General features: G+C 50.4%; 1 protein-coding gene across 1 annotated transcript in view; it reads right to left on the minus strand.

Annotated features, from left to right (window-relative positions):
- EPB41L5 (erythrocyte membrane protein band 4.1 like 5) overlaps positions 1 to 16,428 on the minus strand; it is a 1,452,967-nt gene that overhangs the window by 1,218,130 nt on the left and 218,409 nt on the right. The window lies entirely within an intron of this gene.

A 16,428-nucleotide genomic window follows, 5' to 3' on the forward strand; every position in this document is an offset into this window, starting at 1 on the left:
AGAACCAATAGGCTGCCAAGGGCCACTTCAACTTCATTCAGAACTAGAGCATACAGTATTTACCTTCATACATACCATTTATATATGCTCTATTAATGCATCCATGATCACCCGTGCATGACAACCAGCCACTGAATGCCCAGTGAGGTCTTTCTTTGCTGCCAATGCAACTCCCAACACCAGTCTCAATGGGTCTCACAAATGACATAATGCACTCTTTTTGACTTCCGTTCCAAAAGATGAAGACAATGAATGTGCAAGTGAACATCAGCCGTCATGGCATGCCGTCATACCATGCCCCATCCCTATAACATCTGGACTACAGCTGCCTTCGGCTGCTTAACAGTGTTAAAATCGATTCCCAAAAATGCACTCTTCATTAAATCAGGATCCCATGAATGCAAATACATCCAAATGCAGTCGGGACTCTGTTGATCTTAAAGTACCCATGGCACCAATATGTGGAAACAATGGTTAGATGTGTGGAACCATGACTTCGAGGTTCATAGATGTGCTGACATTTCAACAAAGGCCCTTCAGTACAAATTGGAGGGAATGAGAAAACTGGATGGAAAGAAGGGGGTGCTGCCCCAGTATGATTGGAAGATTATAAGATGTTTACGCTTCTAATACAAATTTCAAACACGTATCAGTCCTTCAGTGATAAATTCTGAGGCTGAAGGGTATCTGCCAGCAGCTTTCTGCTCGGACCTTGAGGGACAGATTGAAGATCAGGCTGGCTGGCCTGGAGGATAGGCGACTGCGGGCTGCAGGTGGGTCTGGGCCCCCCTCTGCCTCTGCTGAGGCCCCTGGGGGGCTCCCCGGGGGCAGGAAGTCCAGCAATCGGTCCCATTCTCCGTCGGCGTCGATGGCATCGACGGCGTCGAGAGGGATGACGACGCCGTGCTCCCCTTCTCCCCGGGGCTCTGGGTCGAGACGGCGGGATGGCTCGACGGCGAAGGAGAAGCCGACGTCGAAGCCGCCGTCGACGTCCTCATCGTCGTCGACGTCGAGATCTTCCTACCGTCGGCGAAGACACAGTGACGTGTATCGACGCTCGCCGTCGAAGCGGCGCCGACGCTCGCCGTCGAGGCGACGCCGTCTGTCGTCGTCGAGGCGACACCGTCGATCGCCGTCGAGGCGGCACCGCCGATCGACGTCGAGGGGCTCCTAGACGTCGGGAACATCAAGACGACGGCGGCGCTCGTCGTCGAGAGGACGGCGGGAGTTGTCGCGGAAGAGGAGGTCGACGTCGAGGAGTCGGCGTTCGACGCCGAGGAGAAGAGGGTCGACGCCGAGGAGACGGCGTTCGACGCCGGAGTCCAGGAGACGTCATTCGACGCCGGAGAAGCGTCGCTCTGCGTCCAGCAGACAGCGGTCAGCGTCGAGGAGTAGGTCACCCTCTCCTAAACGGCGGAAGAGGGACTCTAGTCCCAGGAGTCACGCTGCTTCCAGTGGAGGTCGCAAACGGAAGAGGTCGCCGGCAGATGGGGATGGCTCTCCGCACCCCTCGCCTAAGGGGTCACCGGGCTCGGTGTACGAGGAAGTGTACACTCCGTCTCGGCCCAGGACTCCTACTCCTCCCCCCGTGCCTAAGGAGGACCCTCCACCCAAACCACCGCTGCCTTCGGGAGATCCCTCTCCACCTCCGATCCCTCCGCATGGACCCACACCGCAGCCGAAGGTTCCTCCGCCGAGGTCCACTTCCCTGCCGTCCCTGCCTGTTCCTCCTAAGGGGACTCCGAAACCAAAACCCTGGGAGGAACCGAAGAAACCCCGTGAGGAACCACGGAAGACCCCCCCACGTAAACCAAAGGAGCGCCCACGAGCTGGCAGGTCACGCTCTCGCTCTGGGCGGAAGGAGAGATCGCGGCACAGATCATCCACGCGATCGCGGCACCGCCATAGGAGGCGCGAATCGCGCTCACACACGAGGTCCTCTGGGACTAGGGATTATTCCCCTACCTTATCGGGGTCGCCGGACACCAGAGTGTCCCCGATAGATGACCTGGTTGCCTTTCAGGACGTCCTGTTGAGGGGCGCGGCGAAGCTGGGCATATCCCTGACAGTGCCTACGCCAAAGACATCGGTCATTTTCGAGACTCTACATCAGAAGCATCTGTCTCGTCCTCTCCTGCCCCTGGTGCCGGGCCTGGAAGAACCGGCTATGGCTCTGTTTCTCACCCGGCGGTGACGAGGGCGGCTCCGTCGAGATTACTAAAAAAGTACCGGGCTCCCGACTCGGATCCGGCCTTTTTGAGAGCTGAGCCCCCGCCTGACTCCGTCATCGTCACGGCGGCCCGCAAGCAGCATGCCACCACTCCGACCTCCACGGTCCCCCCGGACAAGGAATCTCGGTGGATGGACTCGGCGGGGAGGAAAGTCTGTGGAACTTCCGCTACCTCCATGAAGGCGGCAAGTGCCACGGCTTTGTTGGGACGCTACGACCGCGCCCTCTGGGACTCCCTTGAGCGCTTTGCGGAGCATTTGCCCCGGGAGCAGCGTGAAGACTTCATGGAAGTCCTGAGTGAGGGGATGCTGGTGGCCAACCAGATAATCAGCGCGGCTGCGGACTCTTCCCTGTTGGCGGCTCACGGATTTTGCCACGGGATCAACCAGCGGCGCCACGCTTGGCTCCGGCTTACGTCCCTGAAACCGGATGCACAGCAGAGGGTGGCCAATCTACCGTTCTCCGGTGAGACCCTCTTCGGGAAGCATGCGGATGATGAAATGGCCCGCATGAAGGCGGAGGCAGAAACGCTGACGGCTGTGGGCCTGGAGAAGCCCAAAGAGACCAAGAAGCAGTACCGCCCCTTCCAACGGCGGTTCGGCGGACAAGGCCGTGGACGAGGACAGGCTTCGGGCACTCACAACAGCAGCAGCCGTTCTGTAAGCCGTTCCAGAAGCGGCAGAAGGGCAGGGGAGGCCAGCAGTCAGCTCCAGCGCCCAAGGGCCAGGCGGGGTCTAGGCCCTAGGAACTTACTTCCCCCGGATCCGTTACCCACTCCGGTAGGGGGAAGCATACAACTTTTTCTGGCAGAGTGGAGAAAAATTACTCAGGACAAGTGGGTGCTGAATATTGTTTGCAATGGATACAGTCTTCGGTTCACCAGCCCTCCTCCGGCTATTCCCCCGGTCGGCTCGCAGTTTCAGCTGCGCGAGCTTCAGGCAGAAGCGGATGTCCTGTTAAGGAAAAGGGCGATAGAAGATGTACCTCTGTCTCAGAGAGGAAGAGGTCTGTACTCCCGGTTCTTTCTGGTTCGCAAGAAGGACAAGAACGAGCAAGGTCTGAACCTACTTTGAAGCATGAATCGAGTGCACAAGTTACTTACCTTCGGTAACGATATATCTGTAAGAAACATTAGTTCGTGTTAAATTCCTTACCTTAGAATATCCACAGGCATCAGACTGGATCCGGAAAGTTATCGTCAGCAGTACCCCTGCGCGTCGCTAGACGTTGTCTGCGGCTCCGCGTCTGTCGTCGGGTGTTGTGATCGACAGGATGACGGAGTACTTAGACGCCGCTCTCGCGCGCTGACGTCAGTTCTGTACATAGCTTTCCGCGCCAGTAACGCAGAGCCATGATAGAAACTGACACTGGTGCCATGAAACTAGGGCCCTGAAAGGGATGTCCTTAAACCTAGATATCGGTTCGCAGAACGGGGAGGATGGGTGGGGTGGTAATGAATCTACCACTAACTAATGTTTTACAGATATATCGTTACCGAAGGTAAGTAACTTGCGCATCTGAAAGAAACACGTTAGTGTTAGATTCCTTACCTTAGAATAGATACCCCAGCAATGCCAACCCCGGTGGTGGGTCTGCAAACCAAGATCACAACAGAAAGTCCTGGAGAACAGAGCGGCCGAAAAAGCCATCTCTCCGGACTTGGCTGTCCAGGCAGTAGTGCCTAGCAAACATGTGCAGCGAGGTCCAGGTAGCTGCCTGACAGATGTCCTGCAAGGAGACACCCCAAACCAGGCAGTACTAGCCGCTGTGGCCAGAGTGGAATAGGCGCGCATGTGCGATCTAGATAGGAGAGCGCATGTTTTGGATCCAGACGGTGGGGGCCTCTCTTCCTCCTTCGAAGGATGCAGAGGCGGAAAGAAGGTGGGCAAGGTGATGGACTGCCCGATTTGAAAGGCTGTGACTACCTTGGGCAGGAAAGAAGGACGAGTCCTCAGAACAACCTTGTCCGGATGGACAGAGAGGAAAGGAGGTTTTGAAGATAGAGCCTGGAGCTCACTCACTCTCCTGGCAGAGGTGATAGCAACCAGGAATGCAGTTTTAAGAGTCAGAAGACGAAGAGGACAGTTATGAAGTGGCTCAAAGGCGCACATCAGAAAAGTCAAAACAAGGTTCAAGTCCCACTGAGGCATCACAAATGTTACAAGAGGGAACATGTGTGTGTGATGCCTTTCAAGAATCTATTTACAACAGGGGACTTGTAAAGAGAAGGCTAATCAGGAAGCCTTAAGAGGCTGAAACGGCCGAGAGGTAGCCCTTGATAGTGCCCAGAGCAGAGCCCTGCTGGGCAAGAGACAAAAGGAAGAGGAGAACCTCTGAAAGTGGGGCAGAGAGTGGATCCACTGCCTTTGCTGTGCACCATGCCACAAATTTGTTCCACCTGCAGGGGTGTACTCTTTGTGGATGGACACCTGGCTGCCAGAATCACATCACAGACTTCAGGAGGCAAGTCAAATGGCCTAAACTGTCGCTGCTCAATCTCCACGCATGTAGGTGAGACTGGACAGGTTCGGGTGGGGGACCGTCCCCTGCTGCTGCAACAGAAGGTCCTCCTGAAGAGGCAGACAAATCGGGGGATCGACTGACATACTGAGTAGCTCGGGATACCAGTATCTTCATGCCAAGTCCGGAGCCACAAGGATGACTTGGGCCCAGTCTCGCCTGATCTTCAGCACTCTGGGCAGAAGTGGTGTAGGCGTAAAGGCGTACAACAGATCGCAGCTGCACTTGCGAAGAAAAGCGTCTGAGCGAGTGCCGCCTTGGAAATTCCAACGCGCAGAACTGATGACATTGCGCATTCTCTTCGGTGGCGAATAGATCTAACCAAGGCTCTCCCCATTGCTGAAAGAGACCTTGCGCCACGTCAGAGTTCAGACGCCATTCGTGATCCATCATGCACCGGCGGCTGAGTCGTCCGCCCTAGCGTTCAGGGAACCTGCCAAGTGTTGAACCACCAGGTGATGCCCTGATGTTCCAGCCATGTCCAGAGGCGCAGAGCCTCCTGACCGAGGGTCCACGACCCCACCCTGCCCTGTTTGTTACAGTACCACATGGCACTACACTTACCCGGACAGAGGGAAGGAATGCCTTCAGTGCAAGACGGATAGCCCGCTGCTCCAGAAAGTTGATATGAACCGGGACTCCGCCGGAGACCAGAGGCCTTTGATCTCCCTCTCTCTCATGTGACCCCCCCCCCATCCCAGGAGGGACGCATCTGTCACCACTACGTGCTCCGGTTGGGGAAGGGAGAAAGATCTGCCGCTGACCCAATTGCGGGTTCGTGAGCCACCATTGCAACTGGCTCGCAGTGCCCTCCGAGATCAGGACGTGGTCGGACAGGTTGCCCTGATGCTGTGCCCACTGGAACTTGAGGTCCCACTGCAGAGCCCGCATCCACCACCTGGCATGATGCACCAGAAAGATGCAGGAGGCCATGAGCCCCAGGAGCCGCAGCATCAACCTGAGCGAGACCCGGGATAAAGGCTGAAAGATCGGAATCCGAGCCTGAATATCCCGAACCCGCTGCTCGCTGGGATAAACCCAAAACTGCCATGAGTCCAGAACCGCTCAGATGAAAAGGAGCTTCTGAGAGGGGCACAGGTGCGACTTCGACACGTTGATGGAGAACCCCAGCGAGTGCAGGAGGTCGGCCGTAGTCTGGAGGTGGGAGACTACTGCCTGGGGCGAGCCCACCTTCAACAACCAATCGTCAAGATGGGGGAAGACTTAAATCCCTAATCTGCGCAGATGTGCTGCAATCACCGCCATCACTTTCGTGAACACCCGTGGGGTGCTGGTAAGGCCGAAGGGGAGCACGGAAAACTGAAAGTGCTTGTGCCCTACCGTGAACCGCAGGTAACGCTGGTCGGCCGGCAGCACAGGAATGTGGAAATACGCATCCTGCAAGTCCAACGCTACCAACCAGTCTTCTGGGTCCAGTGCGGCTAGGACCTGAGTTAAAGTCAAGATCTTGCACTTCTCCTTCCGGAGGAAGCTGTTGACACTCCGTAGGTCCAAGATAGGGCGGAGGCCTCCTTTGCCCTTCTTGGGTACCAGAAAGTAGTGGGAATAGCAGCCACATCCTACTTCTGGCCCAGGAGCACGCTCAATGGCCCCCTTGGCCAAGAGGGCCGTAACTTCCTCCTGCAGAAGGTGCAAGTGATCCTCCAACATGTGGTGGTACTGCGGTGGCATGGCTGGAGGGGTCGCATCGAAGGGGAAGGAGTAGCCCCTTGGGACGACTTGCATTATCCACCTGTCCGACGTGATGGTACGCTAGTGGGGGAGGTGATGGCGGACCCTGCCCCCCCACTGGCGACAAATGGGCCTGAAATGCCGGACTACAACGGCTTAGAGGCAGATGCTGCAGGGGCGGGTGTGGACTGACCCTGTCGGTGTCCCCCGGTACCGCCACGGCGGTAACCACGTCTGCGTTGAGCCTGGGTCTGTGGCTGGCTAGACGTGTGGGGGCACCCCTTCCTTGGCCACCAAAGGAGCGAAAAGCAGAGGTTTGCTGGCGTTGGCCTAGTCCCAAGGACTTGGCTGTAGCCCTGGAGTCCTTGAAACGCTCCAGCGCACTATCCGTCTTGTCGCCAAAGAGGCGACAGCCATCAAAGGACATGTCCGTGAGGGTGGCTTGGACATCCCCCGAAAAGTTGGCGGACCTCAGCCAGGCGTGGCTGCGAACCGCCACCGTCGTTGTAATCGCCCTACTCAGCTAGTCCGTTGTGTCGAGTTCACACCGTATGGAATAGCGTTCTGCATCCCGCCCTTCCGCAACGGCTTGGGTGAGCTTTGCCCGGGCCTCCTCCGGGCACTGTGGCAGTACCTCTGCAACTGTATCCCACAGAGAGTGGGTGTAATGGCCCAAAAGGCAGGCGGTGTTGACAGACCGCAGCCCCAAAACTCAAGGAGGAGAACAGTTTCTTCCCAAACTGATTGTACCTTTTTGGATTCCCGATCCGGAGGAGCGGTCGGGAATGCCGTCTGGGAGGTAGAGGCCTGGATCACCAGGCTCACTGGGTTGGGGTGAACAGAGAGGAAGCTAGGGTCACCCAGAGCCAGGCGGTGACGTTGGGCCACGTTCTGATCCACAGGGAGGCCTCTGGAGGGGTTGGACCAGGTGCCCAATAGATTGTCGGTGAGGGCTTCTTTGAATGGCAGTAGAGGCTCTGAGGAGCTTGCCTGCAGTTTGAGCACCTCAGTGAGGAGGTTAGCCCTCACGGCCACGACAGGGAGCTCAAGAGCCAAGGCCTTGGCCGCCCTGTTCAACCCCACGCTGTAAGCAGCCCCCTCCTCCGTAGCCACGGAGGGAGGAGAGACGAATCCAGTGTCAGGCGAAGTGTCCAGACCACTTGCCTCTCTTAGCTCGTCTGCCCAGTCCTGGCTCAACTGGCACTGTAGTGCCAGAGGGTCCTCAGACCCCTCCCAGTCCCCCTCGTCATCCATCTCCTGATACTCAGGGAAAAATGATGGAGCCGGGTCATAGGTGAATTGCTCACCCATCGGTGCCGGAGACGGCACTGGGCGGCGCTGGGCAGCGCCAGTTCGACGCCGGACCGGGGCTGGGGACGACGCCGTCCGGGGATGGAGCTGTGGGCGACACCCTCAAGGTCAGCGCCAGTGGAGGAGTCATGAGGTCGACTGGCGACAACCAGGATCCGGGCTCCGATCCTGCAGGGTCCTGCAATGTGAGGAACGAAGTAGAGGACGGCGCCAGGTACGAAGCCGCTGGCACCTCGACAGGGTCCGACGGAGGGAAGTGAGTCCTCATGGCCATGAGGAAGTCACGTATCTCCTCCGGCGTCGCGTGCAGCCCAGGGACCGGCGGGTGTGGAGCTGGATGCGGCGCTTGCGGCTCCGGCGGAGCCGCATGGGCGGTGTCGCCCGAACCCCTGGCCGCGTCGCGCGAGCGAAGGGGGGAGTCGGAAGAGCGATGACACCTCTTCGACTTCTTTTTCGAGTGCCTCGACTTACCTGAGGACTGAGCCCGACGAGTGGTGTTGACTCGTTGAGCGGTGATGACCGCGGCTCCACGACCGGTCCCTCGACTTCCTCCTTGACCGGGACCTCGAGCGGCGCGCAGCCGACTGCCGGAGCTCAAGTCACTTACGGGACCGCTCCAGTCTAGCCTTCGAGGTCAAGGCCCGGCAGTCGGGGTACGACTTATCGTGGTCGGCCCGAGACAATAAATGCACCGACGGTGGGGGTTGGTCACCAACATCAAGCGGTGACAGTCCTCGCAAGGTTTAAAACCAGGCATCCCTACCGGCACCGCGAGTGGAAGGTCGACTCGAGAAGAGATAAAAAAAAATGACTAAGAGTACTGCTCCTCCAAGATCTGCGCTTGCTGGCGCGGAAAAACGAAGAACCGACGTCAGCGCGCGAGGGCAGCGTTTAAGTACTCAGACGACGTCATCCCGGCAATCACGACGACTGACGCGGAGCTGTAGACGACGCCTAGCAACGCTCAGGGGTACTGCTGATGAAAACTTTCCGGATCCAGTCTGACGCCTGGGGATATTCTAAGGTAAGGAATCTAACACAAACGTGTTTCTTTCCGATAAATATCTATGTTCTATTTAACTGGTTTCTTTGGTTGACCTCACAATTATTTTGCTATGAACCAATTCAATCTGAGCTAAATCAAAATTGGGCTGATCACACAAACACTCACATTACAACTGCAATTATGCTCCTGCAATCTGGTTCGCTCTCAACACTCAATGCATGTTCCTTAGAATAAGAGCATGATTAAACCTTGAGGCTCGGTATTAGTTCCGTTCAGAGTTGCAACCACACCTAAAACATGACTCATTCCCAACACTCCCTCTATACATCTCTCTAGGATCCAAATAATTCCAGCGGTTTCATTTAATATTGTCTGGGTGGGCAATAGAGATACTTAATATGCAATAATAGATTAAATGAATCCATGGGAACAATATTTCTCAGAGACCTTTCTATATCACACTTGTCATTTTGTAGTAAATATTATTCCCTTACAGATGGAACTGGGTTCTTGAAACTCAAGTAGCTCTCAGACATCAATTTCAACGTCTAACGCTGAAAAGGAACTTCCTCCATCCGTTGTACAATAGTTTGTATGTATCATCAATTTAACGCACACTAATCTCAGACTGAAATAAACAAGTGGCAGTGCTAGTCTTAGCTGACTGCCAGAGCCATCTCGTACACATCGGCACACCCAGAAACTCCAAAAAACATTTTGAAGCTCATAACTGGACCAGATAAAGGAATTCCTCTTAAAAACCTGACTAATACAGTAAAACCTGTAAATATTTGTAGAATGTAAAAGGGCTATATCACACCAATTGACAGCAACTGTGCTGTACCACCAATCATTACATCAAATTTATTTCTTAAGCATCAACCTGACAAAATGTTTATTTGCACTGCTCCCGCAGGAGAGTACATTATTAAACCCAAAACATTATCACCTGCAGGTATTTCTTGCATCCAACAAAGCACAAATATGCCCTATAGTCATCTATCAAGGGTCTTGCAACAACACTTACAAGCGAAGAGAGTATATTACCCATCGCTTTCGGTCTACCTCTATACATCCCTAAACACCCATCAGCACAGCAGAAAGATCTCTCAGAACTCACATGTACAAAACACAGTACCAAAGTTACATGCTAAGCATTGGGTAGCCAAACCCCACACACCAAACCACTTTTCTCAAGCAACCGTCCCTCAATCAGTTAAGGACATATCTGACTTAGTTCCCATCACAACCGGAGGCATACATCAGCGTAGCAAAGCCTTACTGGCGGCTATTTATTGACTTTTAGAGGGCGCTCACCACTCCACACACAACCTTACAGAATATGCCAATCACAGCACACAAGAGGACGTCAGTGCTATTGGCAAATTATGCCTCAGCAGCATAGACACCAGCCCGAAGAATTATCAAACGCTCCCCTTCATGGAATGAAATAATCAGTCAGATGGCACAGGCATCCATACACAAAGTACATGACACGGAACTCTGGCAGGCTCGAACATATCACAATCACCCCACTAACGCATGTGGGGAAAAAATCACACAAAAAAATATACTGAACAAATCAACATTCCCTATCCGAACACAACGACATAACAGCACTCCAGTCAACGAGAAATCCAAGAAACGCGCCGAAACGGTGACCAAACTCAGAAAGCACTACAGGGCCATGTACTTAGCCATCAGAAGCAAATTGTAAAACTAGCAAAATGTTTCCCTTAACTAATTAACTAGCTGCAACGCCGACTTACATGAAGGTTAACGGCTTACAGAACATATCTACAATACAGTAAGAGCTTTTTAATCTGGATAATTGGATAGTGGAAATGCTTTTGCAATAAATGCCAGATGTCTGGCCACAATCGTAGACAGCTCTAATGCCCCCGACATTACTGAAGAAATCTCCAATTAAAAACCCAGTCGCCATTTTGATGCACCTACTATGCAGGGATAGGAGGCCAGGGTCTGTGGAAAAGCCAGATGCAGCATTGAAGCATTTAACGTGTGTGCTCTTTTGTGGCAAAAAAACACAACCAGGTACAGGTGCATCGCACAATGTATAAAGGGATACTGCTACAATTACTGTATTGAGCTGCTCTTATGGGACAGCAGAGTCCTCCGACAGATATTGACATGTATGCTGCAAAGAAAACAGCAGGACTTGGGGAGGAAAATATTGTAGCATCAATGATACAAAACGGATTATAAACTGGCCTAGTGCTTGAAAAATGTACATGGTAGAGTGCAGAGCTGCTTTAAAGTAAATGCATTATAGGATTTTGAGTAGTCACATAATTACGTTTTGAGGACTTTGAAGAAAGCGAGTTTACTGGAGGGGAGAGGTATGACCTACATTAAGATGATCATACTCCTAAAAGTCATATCCTAAAGTGCCCATCATCAGGATAAAATAATTGCCGTTCAATCTGCAGACAAATCTTTCAGATGAAAGGAGGCGAGGTTAGAGCTCCATAAAGACTGGTGTCAATGAATGATAAATTTGAAAGCAGAGTCAGGTTATTACAGTAGAACTGCCTGAATACAAATAAGTGCATAGGCTCAAATGGGTGAAGGTTCCCGAAAGCTGCGGCAAAATAGATGCGTACTTGTCACATGTTGGGAACACTTGAACCACTGTACTTAGTAGGAGGAGAACGTTTCATACTGACAAGCACACATTTACTGTGTTGTTAACAAGTCTTGTAGCACTGATATCCGGCAAGAGGAAATCGAAGTATATTTTTACGTTTATGGTTTTAGCTGTAATACTGTAAAAAGGCCGATTGTGAACCACTTGCAAAGCTTTCTCTCCCACCCTTTGCACATTAGTATGCAGACATAAATCAAAGGGGCAATAGGCGAGGCTGCATTATTAAAAGATAAGGCTGAGTAATGCAGACAGTCATCTATATTTGGGCGGCTCTCTTGCGATATGATCGCGGGACTGTGGAAAAAAGTTAAAAAAAAACAGGGCTATAAGGGGAATGAGATTATTGAACAAATTGCAGACAAACAAAATGGGAAAAAAGGATGATATGCCCCATATAGTAGCCAAGGACTGAGCGTGGTTGGATAAACATTAAGATCTACAATAAATTTGATGCAATTCTGTGGCAAAAAAGATATGCTATTCGTACACCGAAATGCTGAGAACAAACTAAAGTATTAGAGAAGCAGAGGTCCAATAACAATAATATGGTATAGAACTGCTGCTCCAACATTCCATTGTGTGCCTTACACTTTCTTCCAATTTAATTTATAACACCGTATCTATTGTGGACAGATTGTTCTAATAGTTGTACAGGCCTTCTGCCTCTGGCTGTACTGAAAGTTAAAAGCCCTCTGAGAGTGCCATGAACTGCCGGAAAGCCCTCTGCTGCTATAACATTATCCAGTCATAATATAACAGCCTCTTTGTAATGTCAGGTGCTGCACATTTTATAAGGGTTGGATACCATATTATGAGTTTTGAACTTTTATGCCAAAATAACATAACCTTGTCCGTTATTACACTGGCTATTTGGTTGTGCCACTTAAAGTGATAGCTTGGGGGCACAGCACCAATTGTACAGTTCATAGGGGGCAGGGGGCAGCTGGTTAGCAAAGTGAACTTAATGAACTAAAGGCTTGGCAACTCCCACTGACTAGGTAGATCGAGTTTACGAACACATGCAACAGAGATAGTTTATGTACTAGGTAAGAGCAAGAGAGCTCACATAGCCAAACTTCAGGAAAAGGCATGGCACAACCATTGGTTATCGACTAATGAGCCCAGCTCATATTTCGGAAGTATCATGGCTTTAGAGGCTGAAGATAAACAAGCCTCTAGCTGAGGCAGATTAGTAACAGGGAAGCAGATGATTTTCGTCTCTTTTTTTTACACCAGATAAGATAAGTGACAACCTGGAGTCCATATTTATCTCTTGCAATCTTGCTATCCTCTCTGAAAATGCCAAAGAGAAGTTCATGAAACCTTTTATTAGTAGCTCAAATTAGTTCAGCAAGATTAAAAGTCCCAAAGTACGGTCTCTGGGGACTATGGGCTCCCTGTTGTCGTTTTCTAATACAATTCCTTGAGAGCATGTCACCACTTTGCTTGTGCATAATTTAGCAAGCCCTAGAGAGAGGATACAATTCTCACCACTAATGCTATTTTCCCTAAAACACATTAGGAACCCGAAACTCTGCACTTCTTACAGACCTATCTCATTTCTGAACAGAGAGGGAAACGTTTATGCTGTAGTAGTGACTAATCAGCTCATCTTTATTATTCCTGACATTGTACCTGTGACCAGCATGGGTTATATCAGATCAATGTACTGCTGACCATACTAATTTAATCCTTTCTTTGATCGACATTGTAGTGTACGGAGGTGGTGTCTTTTTTAGATGCAGGGGAGAGGAGGTATTCAATACGATATCCAGTTTTGGCCTCCCTAGGATCTCTATACATTTCCTGCTCCCCTTGGCATGGCATTTACAGATTTATATTAAGGAATGTCAGTCTGTATTAATGGGGTTCAAGGTTTACCTTTTTGATATGATAACCGCAGGGATGTCCGCTGTCTCGCGCTCTTTTTTTTTTCTTATGGAAGGAGCCTTTACAAACCTCGACATAGGTTTCTCTAGAGCAGAGTTCTTCAATCTGTGGGGCGTGACTCCCTGGGGTGGGTGGGGAGGGCGCACTCCACCTTAGAATCTCACCTTTGTCCTCAATACTACTTCTCAGCAGGCAGAGGGTCACTGTCCTAGAGTCAAATGTCAGGGGGCTGATTCTTCAAGCAAACGGCAGATTGGAGCGGCAGGGGCCCCAAGAAGGGGTGAAAACCATCAAAGCCTCGTGAACAAGTGAATTGTCTTCAAAAGACTGAAGTGCTCGGGTGGGGCTGTGTGCGCCAGGGAAGGTGTCTCAGCCCGGGCTGACACACAATGGGAGGGGGGGGGGAGAAGCTGAAGCCCTTTCAGTACTATAAATGTTAATGTCGAAGTTGTCTTGTACCAGCAGTTGGCTCGATATGATTTACTATCTATCGCAAAGGGTTCATCCCTGCTGGAAAGTCGGAACGTGTAGGTGTACGCGTCATGCTGTATATTCGCATATTGTATTTTATGAGGTTTGATGATACCTGTGAGTTACTTTTCGCACAGAGGTCGTTTTTTAGGTCTCGCGACCTATCAATGCGCGCATGCGCATTGAGCGGAGCGAGAATTCAAGTGCTCAAAATGCTAGTCAAACCAAGGGCTTTTTGGTGCGGTTTTCTTTGAGTTCATGTGAATCACGTGACCAAAGAAGCACGCGCATCAGCCTCCCTCCCTCCCAATTGCATTTTTTCACGGCCGCACAGCACATCAAAGGGCTTCTCCCAGCGTGTGCTGTGCGGCTTCTCCTCCCCTAATTATTCATGGCTGGCCGGCCGTACTTTCAGTTTCCCGGCCGCTCATCTTCTCGCTTGTTTTTTTATTTTCATTCCCGTTCGCCAATGCTTGTTTCCTCCTTATAACCCCACCAAACTGTTTGCTCTCTTTTCTCAAACCCCTTCTTCCAAATCATTTCTGCCCCACTCCCCAATTCTCTGGCTGTAGTTTGATATTTTTTTTAATTTATTTACATATTTCTTACAAGGAATGAGCTGCTGCCAAGTTTTATTTTTATGTCCTTGTGTGCATGTTTTTTATAATAAAAATAAATTTCCATGACGTTTAGCATGTTGAAACGATACATTTAGAAGGCCACCATGTGTCATGAGGCTTGCGCTCACATGCGTCACAATCCAAACAAGCAAACACTTCATAGCACATGCACGCCTATCAGCAGCCATGCTGAAAAGGAATTCCTAAAGTAGAAATGGCCGGCCGTACTTTCAGTTTCCCGGCCGCTCATCTTCTCGCTTGTTTTTTTATTTTCATTCCCGTTCGACAATGCTTGTTTTCTCCTTATACCCCCACACAACTGTTTGCTCTCTTTTCTCAAACCCCTGCTTCCAAATCATTTCTGCCCCACTCCCCAATTCTCTGGCTGTAGGATCGAGGGGATACTGTGAATGCTCTCTAATATTTTTTGTCGTCCGGGTTCCGCTGCTTGTTTTATTTTCATGATTCCTCGCAATGTGAAGCGGCTCATTTACCGATGTTTTTTATGTACAATACTTATGCAAGTACGGTACCCGCATTTGAAGACACGCAGTTGTAAATATAATCTCACCGAATAATAAATGTTCTGTAATTATGACCACGTGTAAAAGCACCACAGTGCAAGTCAGAAACAAAATACCTTTCTTTCCACCCGCCACGTGAAAGACAGTGGGATGTCGCATCACCGAGGTGAAGTATCAGAAGGTAACTGCGTCATTGGTGTGGGGGGATGGAGCAGAGTGGGGTGGGGGTGTTGCGCTCACGAGCAGGCGCCATGATTTCTCGCAATGTGAAGCGGCTCATTTACCGATGTTTTTTATGTACAATACTTATGAGTTTATTTTAAAGCAGAGCTCGCTCCTATTAACCGCCTTCCTTCTGATACCAAGTACACCATTTTTAAAGTATTATTTTCAGATACATATATTTTCCTGAAAATCCAGTCACGAGGTATCTGCCTAGCACCGTCTTACCGGTTGATGCATATTGTTTCATCAGTTATGAATGGCCATTCAATGGAATATGCAGGATCGAGGGGATACTGTGAATGCTCTCTAATATTTTTTGTCGTCCGGGTTCCGCTGCTCGTTTTATTTTCTCAGTATGCAGCACACATCGTTCTGGCATTCGTTTCTTTCCAGGTTGTGCATCTGAACTGGCTGTCCAAGAACATATTAGTCAGGTGATCACCCTACTTATAGCGCTTAATGAACATTTTGAATAGCCACACGGTGTTCCATCACTTTTACAAGAGCACCGGATTACATTTCACCAGGTCAAATTAACTTTTTCAGATACAGGCAGGTCTTAAGTTACATTTTGCATGGGAATCATTCTTTCTGTTAAAGTGCAAAATTTTCAGCGCAACATACACTCCAAATACCACTCAGTGCCACATAATTACACACCACATAATTACACTCTACCGAATGCAACACACTCCACACGATACCACTCAGTTCCACATAATTATATGCTACATATTTACACTGCGCTCAACGCAACATACGCTCAAATACCACCCAGTGCCACATAATTACACGCCATATAATTACACTGCACTCAATGCAACATACACTCCAAATACCACTCAGTGCCACATAATTACACGCCACATAATTACACTGCGCTCAACGCGACATACACTCCAAATACCACTCAGTGCCACATAATTACACACTACATAATTACACTGCACTCAATGCAACACACTCCAAATACCACTCAGTGCCACATAATTATATGCTACATAACTACACTGCACTCAACTCAACATACACTCCAAACAATACCACTCAGTGCCACATAATTACACGCCACACAATTACACTCTACTGAATACAACATACACTCCACACAATACCACTCAGTGCCAAATAATTATATGCTACAAAATGACACTGCGCTCAACGCCACATACACTCCAAATACCACTCAGTGCCACATAATTACACGCCACATAAATACGCCACATAATTACACTGCGCTCAACGCAACATACACTCCAAATACCACTCAG

This window comes from Lissotriton vulgaris, chromosome 2_1, assembly GCF_964263255.1.
Source record: "Lissotriton vulgaris chromosome 2_1, aLisVul1.2, whole genome shotgun sequence".
In the NCBI taxonomy this organism is placed as follows: domain Eukaryota; kingdom Metazoa; phylum Chordata; class Amphibia; order Caudata; family Salamandridae; genus Lissotriton; species Lissotriton vulgaris.